This window comes from Scylla paramamosain, chromosome 27 (genome assembly GCF_035594125.1).
Source record: "Scylla paramamosain isolate STU-SP2022 chromosome 27, ASM3559412v1, whole genome shotgun sequence".
NCBI lineage: Eukaryota > Metazoa > Arthropoda > Malacostraca > Decapoda > Portunidae > Scylla > Scylla paramamosain.
In genome coordinates, this window is record NC_087177.1 from 10,436,809 (window position 1) to 10,446,808 (window position 10,000).

General features: G+C 40.6%; 1 long non-coding RNA gene across 1 annotated transcript in view; it reads left to right on the forward strand.

Moving 5' to 3' along the window:
* The window catches only part of LOC135114491 (uncharacterized), a 71,413-nt gene that overhangs the window by 20,915 nt on the left and 40,498 nt on the right, over positions 1 to 10,000 (forward strand). The gene's annotated exons all lie outside the window — the stretch shown is intronic.

The window sequence follows — 10,000 nt, forward strand, 5'->3', positions numbered from 1 at the left end:
ACAACGCGGTAAAAATAATGATCGGATAACCGGTAACCTGTTCTCGTTATTATCGCGATAATGTATTGCGATAACGCCCACCTACGTATACGAATATATATATATATATATATATATATATATATATATATATATATATATATATATATATATATATATATATATATATATATATATATATATATATATATATATATATATATATAAAACTTCAGGGGACATACGTAGAACATTCTTACTTTTATTCCTAATGCCCTCAGGTTCTCTTTCATACCTTCACCACACTCACCACACTTTGGTTCCTAGGTATGTGGGTTTACTTGAGAGAGGTAGATTACATAACATCGCACTGTTTTTCCACTGCAGCGAGAAAGTCGTGTTCGTGAGGAACTGATACTCATGAGCTCTGAGGCTTGCTATTTAGCGCCAGAGGAGATAGGAAAGATGCAGTGAGGAGATCGATGGGGAATGCGAAGAGACTGTGGGATGCGTAAGCGATTCGGAAGGAGGAAGAGAAGAAGGGACCATATTTATCTTGTTGGGAAATAACTTGATCTTATTTCATGTTTTTATTATGCACTCAAATATTATTGAATTATATATATTTTTTTTTATTTCAATGTAATTGTATTTTCTTTTATTGTGTATAGTGTATGTACCGTTGCATTTATTCATTTATCTATCTGTTCATTTATCATTTCATAAACGTGGTATTTTGTTCGTTCCTTTCAGTTGTTGTAACACGGTATTCGCTTATCACCCCATGACAGCACAAGCTCGTCACGAGAGTCAGTAGGTGGCCAAGACTCAAATGCGATGCTCATGCACTGGCATCCATGTACTAATGCTTATGTACCTGTAGATGGCTTTCACACAGATGACTAGAATAGAGTGGATAACTTTATGGATATGGGTGATGGGTGGATATAAATAGGCATGTTTCCTACAAGAACTGCCACGTGTAGGCCTGCTGGCTTCTTCCAGCTTCCTTTATGTTCTCTCCTTAGATTAACTCATCTAACCTCACGGGAACTTACTTTGGCATACGAGTATTTCATCTCATTTTATTTTTCTTTCTCTTAACTTATTTCACCGGACGCTTACCTTACCTTAACTCACCTTATAATAGCTTGTTTTATCATGCCTTTCCTTACCTTACTTAATATTACCTTGCTTCATTGTGTCTTATCCTACTTCACTTTACCTTTACCTTACCTTACCTTACCTTACCGTACCTCACCTTACCTCGCTTCACCTCACCTTACCTTACCTTATCTTACCTCACCTCATCTTACAGGAGACAAGCCATTCATTCCTCCTAAATACCACCATACTAACGAGATCAGCTTTCCCTCCCCGCTGTCCCCTCCAAGAGACTGTTTATAAGCTTGTTTTCTGTGGTTACATCTTGCCGTCACCCCATTACCTTTCCTCAGTGAAGTCATTGCAGTGTTCAAGACAATGCAGACATTTCTTTTAACGTACTTTCACACTTAAGATAGTGAGCGTCAACACCTTTACACTTTGGTCTTAAAAGGATCAGGTGGATCATGTGTTAACAAACTTGTTTTATGAATTGTGATAAAAACCATTCTACTGTTAAGTAGCCTGCCACTGATGTTTCTTCTCCCCATCTCATGTTTAGCTGCTCTTTATTTGGAGTAAGGTGTAGTAACAAGGAACCTGAAGTACTTGTAGGCAAATAGGGAATCTTATCTATGCTAATGAGATGAACGCATTCTTGTGTCCGCATTAATGGTGTATAAGATTACGTAGATTCAGCTGACCCTTTAGACTGTGATGCAGAGAGAGAGAGAGAGAGAGAGAGAGAGAGAGAGAGAGAGAGAGAGAGAGAGAGAGAGAGAGAGAGAGAGAGATGGGGGAAGGGGAGAGAATGGATACGAAAACAAATAAAGTATAGGCGACTTCGTTTACTGTGAAATTAGTGTCAGGGTTATTGAATTTATCAGTACACCTTTAGCACCAGAAGTAAGCATGCTCAAAGTCCTGGCCTTGCCTGGCGTCGGATGGTCCTCGCTCGGCCAGGTTCACTTTTAATGTAGACCTGCTTCAGCCGTCTCCCTGCCTCAGTGTTCAGAGCGACGTGTGACGTTGATGATTATCCTGCTTTTTAATAACATAAGAACATAGGGAAGTAAGGGAAGCTGCAAGAAGCCATGAGGCCTACACGCGCCAGTCCCTGCGTGAAACATAACTACCTATTACATCCCATTTTTTTAGGGAAATCCTAGCTAAATTTAACGATTTCTGACATTTTTGTGTGTAGCTTGGCATTAATGCGATGAAATTTATTTTAACCAGAAGTTATTAATTTGTCATATTATATATATATATATATATATATATATATATATATATATATATATATATATATATATATATATATATATATATATATATATATATATATATATATATATATATATATATATATATATATATATATATATTTTTTTTTTTTGTGTGTGTGTGTGTGTGTGTGTGTGTGTGTGTGTGTGTGTGTGTGTGTGTGTGTGTGTGTGTGTGTGTGTGTGTGTGTGTGTGTTCTTTCTCGCAACTTTTTTTTCTTCATCGTCTGTTCATGTCTAGCCTTATATGGCCTGCACCATTAACTGATTTGCTCTTAATTTGGTTTAATTATGATCTCATTATTTAGCAAGTCTGCCTGCCTACTTGTTTGTCTGTCTGTCTCTGACTGTCTGTCTGTCTGTCTGTCAGTCTGTGTCTGTCGTTCTGTCTGTGTCTGTCTATCTTTAGATTTTTACACCAATGAGATTGAATTTCGAAGTAAAACCAGCATAATTTAAGATATAATGGTTGAAAATTTTCGGTAAAACTTAAGAAAATCCAAAACTTTGGCCGGACAAAAGTAATCAGTATATAAAAGGGCATACATCAGAGGAATCGTGGGTATGGCGTGCTAAAATGTTATCGCGCTGCGAACTCCTGGTCTTTATGTTTTCTACGATTAGATCTATGAAACTTCCTTTCCTATTTTTCGCCAACACTTTTTATAGATGATGACGATAATAATGATGATAACGATGATGAGATGGTAACAATAATAATAAAAACAACAGCAACAACATCACTAACAAAATTCATAACAACGCAATCATCATTAACATCACTACCACCACCACCACCAACAACAACAACAACAACAACAACAAAACAAAGGTAGCAAAAAACGTATATAACAATTCTTAATATTTTTTATCCTTGGTTTTACGCATAGCAGTTATTTCCTAGGGGTGATTGCGTCTCGAACCAGTCACATGTGAGTGCAGACAGTACTCACACAGTACTCTCAGTTGTCAGATACACGAGGGAGAGAGCAACGCACAGTCCTGCCCACGACCCAACACTCGCGTTAATTAAAACCTAGATATTCTTTTATGCAAGTGGAGATCTGGCCAAGGACAACAAAAATGAGAGAAAAAGACCGCTCTGAAGATGCCAGGACTTTAAGACTACGATTCGAAACTTAAACTCTCCATATTTATCCTCTCTCTCTCTCTCTCTCTCTCTCTCTCTCTCTCCCAAGACTGACTTTCACCAGGGAATAATTATAGCGTATGTTATCTACTTCTATTAGCATCTTAGTAATTCATGTATTTTTTTTTTTTATATCCATTTATGTTTTCTAATTATCTGCATCTAAAGGTAATCCTGGAAGTAGGATGAAAGCACTGATCACTTGAGCAAAGGTCATGGTGAGTCTGATTTTTTGAGGACAGGGTGCGGGGAATACAGCTGGTGGTGGTGGCGGTGGGTGGGGTGGAAATAATAGTGCTGGTGGCGTTAATTTTAGTAGCAGCATCGCCAATAGGGACTGAGAGATTACTAGGGTTAGAAATTATAGCAGTTTATTATAATAATTATTGGTATTATGAATTACATAGCTGTGGACCAGGTGTGACCCCGTCCATCACTGCAGCTTTTTGTGTTGTTCTTGTTTATGCAGCGTCTTTAGTGTCTGTGGTGCTATGAAACCAGATTTCTGCTAATTTTAGTACTATTATATCCACGTACTTCTGTTGGTGCTCTTAATGTTATACAACATCAACGACAACAACAACAACAACAACAACAACAACAACAACAACAACAAACAACAACAACAACAACTACTACTACTACTACTACTACTACTACTACTGCTACTACTACTATTACTACTACTACTACTACTGTTGGTGGTGGTGGTAGCGGTGATGGTGCTGCTGCTGCTGCTGTTCCTGCTGCTTTCTTACAAAATAACAATAATAACAACAATAAAAAGAACAGGGACAGCAAGACCATAACAGCAGCATTAGCTACCACTATCAACTTCACCGACGACATCAGTAAAACAATTTTAACACCCACACGACATCAGCATTCACAATCGCGACCGCAGTTTAAACCGTAAAGGATAACAACACGAGTTCTCTAGGGCACAGATCTCTAGTGCTCGATGTCGCCCTAGAAAGTCGCCAGGTTCGTCCTTTGAAGCGGACAGAGGCTAGGGCAGTACTGTTCCCTGTGACGGCCACGGTGCTGGCGGGTGCTAACGATCGCGGAGCGCCTCTGCCTCGACGCGGGTGACAATGTAGACGAAAGAAAGGAGAGCGAGAAAGAGGGGAGGGAAAAAAAAAAGTCTAATATCGGTCTTGAGGGTTGACAGACAGTGATGGACAAAAAGGAACAAAGCGTTTCTTGCGTCCGAACTACAATGTCAGTTACCGGCCCGCAACACCACTGCCTCCTTCCTCCCCCCCCATCCCCCACCACACGCTACACACGTCTTGCTTCTTTACCCATCCCTCCCTCCTCCTCGCTGCCCTTCCGTGCCCGCAGCGTTTCCTCCAGGCAACCTAGCTTTACTTACTTCACACGGAAAGTCTGAATTGTATTCAGTTCAGATGGGAATAACGTTTGAACTTAGAGTGAGGTGCATTCAGCTTTTTGTTATAGTTAAAAAAGCTCACAACTACCATTACCCCTCTCTCCTTCTCACTTTCTCTCTCTCTCAGCTCTCTTATAATCGTCTCTCTCAGCACTTCGCCCCCCTGTGGACAATGGGTGCAGGCCTTGCCTCTAGGACAAAACATAGGAGTGAGAGAGGGGACAGCTGAGAGTCGGAGAAGAGGGATCAGACCCCTTTGTGCCCGCCTTGATCCTCTGATGACGTGACGTGAAGAGTATTCGATTCGCCATATCCTGAGCTGTCAAGTCAGCAAGGGAGTTTCTTTATAGTTGGCCGAGGTGCTGAGGTGACTGTTGCCGCCTGTGCTTGGGAAGGGAACGCCGCCACACAGAAGCCAAGATTGCGCCGCGCTTTTGTGTTGGGACGGGCGGGGCTGAACAGTACTTGACACTGACTTCTGTTGGTGTTGTACTACTACTACTACTACTACTACTACTACTACTACTACTACTACCGCCACCGCCGCCGCCATTATTTTTATTATTACTGCCGTTGTTATTATCATTTCTATTGGCATTGGCGCTGGTGTGCAGGGATGACAGTAGCAAACGGCAGTAGTAGTAGATGTTGTTGCACTAATAGGGAGGGGAAAGTCATGAGGAAGCCTTATCGTGTATTCAGCAGTGTGTAAATGAATATGTTTAATTGGTATCTTACTTCCATATCAATGTGTTAAATTATGCAGAGAGAGAGAGAGAGAGAGAGAGAGAGAGAGAGAGAGAGAGAGAGAGAGAGAGAGAGAGAGAGAGAGAGAGAGAGAGAGAGTGCGTACCTAGCATGTTTCCATTAATTCAGCACGTCATAATGTAGACACGGGCTCAGATGTGATAGTTGATGTGATATGAGTGTTATCAGATGAGCAGACGTTGTACAAAATTGTATAGTATTGATAGGAACATAATTGTAGTCTCTTTTACGTCTGTGTATTTTGTAGGTCTAGTGTTTGTGTTTGAATATTACGTACTTTATATATTTACTTCTCTTTCTGATCTCTTGAAATTTACTTGTGTCTTTGTTTGATTATTTATATCTTTTACATCTTTTTAGTTATTTCCAATATTGTTTGCTCTAAGTTGTATATGTTTTCGAGTGAAAATAGAATTATTACTGTTTTTACTACTACTACTACTACTACTACTACTACTACTATTTTATTACGGTACGTTTTTCCGGAAGGTGGCGGTACAAGCGGGTGGATGGCGCTAGAGGCTCACACTGTGATCTTCCTTCTCCCTGCCATTATTTTCATTCTTTATTGACTTGAGTCTGCCATGATGTGTAGTTTTTACCCCCATCTTTTACTTTTATGCACTTCCACCTTGTATCTGCATTCTCTATTTTTCTTTTAGATTTCTTCGTTTTCATTTTCTAACATCATCCATTTTTCTCTCGTTCCTTTTCCACTATCTTTTCTTCGAAAGTACCGTTGTTTTATGTCTACAGTTTTCCTTTCAGGTTTGTATGATACGTTGTATTCTGAAAAAAAAAAACATCCTGCAAGTCAGAAAGAAAGAAAAGTTATCTCAACATGTATATTTTGAACACTACCACTTTTTTTTTTTTAACATCCAGTAAGTTTAAATGACACTTCAGTACGCAGTTGCCTTAATTTGCTTCATCTAGCAAATCAATGTCTTTTCTATGATAAACCGATAACAATCTTTGTCTCTCTTCTATTACCCTTGGTGTGTCACAGTCGACCTGTTCTGGAATCATGAGTTACACCCTTTCTTCACAGGTCCATAGATCTTAGCTCACGTTCCCTTAGCCTGCTGCTGTTTCTTGCAACTTACTGTCTTTTTTTTTCATGTTAAACAACGAACAATTCTTTGTCTTGCCTGTTCTACCATTGGTGTGTCATTATCGACCTGTTCCAGAATCATAAGCTGCCAACCTTCACCAAACCGTTGTAGCAAGATACCTAGCGAGACCAAAAGAGTTATGGAACTTTGAACTTAATTACGGACCGCACTGATAAGGAACTGGAACCATTATTATTTATGTATTTTTTTCCCCATTTTAGTTCTCCTTGACCGAAGTTCCTCTTACATAAAAAAAAAAAGCAAATGTTAATGGATTCCGCGATGTGATGAGCCTCTGGGGTGTTTATCAGATCTTGTTTAAAAATTTGTTTATCTAATTCGCTTTTCTAATCTTCTAGTGTTTGGATCTTATTAACAAGTCTTAACATGGTGATTTCTGTCGGGGGTACGTTGATGTTAAATGTGTGTGTGTGTGTGTGTGTGTGTGTGTGTGTGTGTGTGTGTGTGTGTGTGTGTGTGTGTGTTGTCTGGTTGTCTATGTGAGCTGAGCATCTGACGTCGCGCCCCTCTCTCTCTCTCTCTCTCTCTCTCTCTCTCTCTCTCTCTCTCTCTCTCTCTCTCTCTCTCTCTCTCTCTCTCTCTCTCTCTCTCTCTCCCTCCCTCTCCCTCCTTATCGCATCTCTACTCACTACTTTATTCCTTGTATCGTTAAGTGTCATCTTTCAGTGTTTACAAAGTTGCTTTATTGTCGCATCACCTTTCCTCTTCCTCCTCCGCCTCCTCCTCCATCCCCTCAGGTGCTCGTGTTCTTTTTTCACTTTATCCTCGCCCGCCAGTTACCAACTACCAACAGTCTTATCTGTCTTTATCTTACGTTGGAAAAAGACCCGCCTGAAGTGTGTGTGTGTGTGTGTGTGTGTGTGTGTGTGTGTGTGTGTGTGTGTGTGTGTGTGTGTGTGTGTGTGTGTTCGTCTGTCTAGGTTTTATATTTGCACACACGCAAAAAAAAACTTATTATTCTTTTACCTTCTGGTCTTTTGATAGTTCAGCTTTTTTTTTTTTTGAGGGAGTTTTCTTTTTCTTTTCTTATTATATGTTTGTATCACGTTGTATGATAAATTTAATTAGTTAGTTGTAATTTCGAGAGGAAGTTTAGCAAAAGTGAAAATAGAGACGGGACAGAGAAGGAATTTTAAAAGAGTAAGAGGAGAGGGAAGGAATAAGAAGGAAAGAATGGAATAGAGAAGTGGTGATAAAGGGAAAGAAACAAGGTAGCATAGAAGTTAAAGAGAAAGAGAGCGAGATAAAAAAAAAAGACGTAGGAAAGAATAGAATAGAGGAGAGAAGAGGAAGGAAAGAAAGAAGCAAGGTGGCATGAAAGTGAAAGAAGAAGAAAGGGAGGGGAAAAAGAATGGGGGGCGGGGGGAAAGAAAGGAATAGGGGGAGAGGAGGAGGGAACTTGGATCATGCCGACCTTTTAATCTAGTCGCATTGTATGGCAGCCATTCTTCCCCATCTCTCACCCCTTAACCTCCATGCCTCCATTCTGTCTTGTTCCATTTTCATCACGGCTTCCCATCATCTCCTTTTTCATCACCTGGCCGGGAGAGCGAGACAGATTTTTCCCCTGCGCTTTTGTTATTTCCCGAGAAGGTCATGGGATTGAATGTATATTTCCTGCCGCCTTCAAAACTTTTTCCTGTGAAGTTATGTTTGCTTTCATTCCTCCAGTCCGTGTGTTGTTTTAGCTTTTTTTATTTATTTTTCTTTTCTTTTTACTTGTGGTTAGTTTAAGTGGTAAAGGATGAACGTTCGGCTCAGGATGCTTGTTCATTGATTTCTGCTCGGGTTGCCAAGGCGAACGAAACACTGAGGCACCGATCTTGGCTCCGATCAGAGCAACGAACGGTAACGGCGCGACTTTAGACAGTGTTTACTTCCTTCTCGCCCTCTGCTCGGACGCATTGTGTTTTTCTCCCTCTTCCCTTTGTAGCGCCCTTTTCCATCTATCAGATCTCATCAGCTGGAGGCAGTACGCGCGAGGAAACCACAATAATGGCGGGAAGAATTGGTAGATAAAAGAAGAAGCCTAGCCTAAACTTCCACGGCACGGCAAGAAACTATTGTTGTGTGATCCTGCGCGTTCCTCATCCCTTCCTGCGCAGCTCCGTTTGTGGCGCATGGTGGTGTGCGTATAGACACGACTGGGTTGGATGTTCAAGGAGAGAAGGAAGGAGGAGGAGGAGGAGGAGGAGGAGGAGGTAGAAAAAAAGAAATCCTCCTAAAAAAATTAAGAAGGAATGAAGAAAATAGACAAAAATGTATAAATAAAAAGGAAAAAAAATAATGAAGAAAAATTAGGAAGAAAGCTTAAGGATAAAACAATAAAAAAAAAGTGAAGGAAGAAAAGAAGAAAATAACAAAATGCAGGGAAAATATTGAAATAAATGAGAATAGCAGAAAAATAAAAGATTAAAGGTTGCAACTGTCTCCTGACCCTCCCATTGTACTGTTGGTCAGGCAATCAGGCAGTCCCTCAACTAATCAATCGTTGCTTATAAATTTGTCTGTCTGTCTGTCTGTCAGTCTTCTTATGTGTCTGTGTTTCCAGGTGTGTATATTCATGTGTGTTTTCAGTACATATGTATTTTTGTTTAAGTCTGTATATATGTCTGTCATTGTCAGTTTGAAGCTGAGGTCTATGTATTCTCTCTCTCTCTCTCTCTCTCTCTCTCTCTCTCTCTCTCTCTCTCTCTCTCTCTCTCTCTCTCTCTCTCTCTCTCTCTCTCTCTCTCTCTCTCTCCTCTCTCTCTCTCTCTCAACTGTGAACAAGTGACACACACACACACACACACACACACACACACACACACACACACACACACACACACACACACACACACACACACACACACACACACACACACACACACACACACACACACACACACACACACACAAGGCCACAATGTGCAGTACGTCAATATGATTAATTCCCTTGGCGGGTGGGAGTGTTAGCAGAGGAGTGTGGAAGGTCAAAATTGCTGAGACAAATGGGTGGCAACAGCTGACGGTAACGGATGACCTGAGCACCAAGGGCGGGGGAAGTGAGGCACAGCGTGACCAGGTAATTAGATCCAGGCGGACACTGCAGCAAGGGTGACAAAGGAGGTAATTCACGCTATTGTTTTCCTTCGCCACACGATTTTTTTTTTTTATTTAATTAGGATACTGGCCAAGGGGA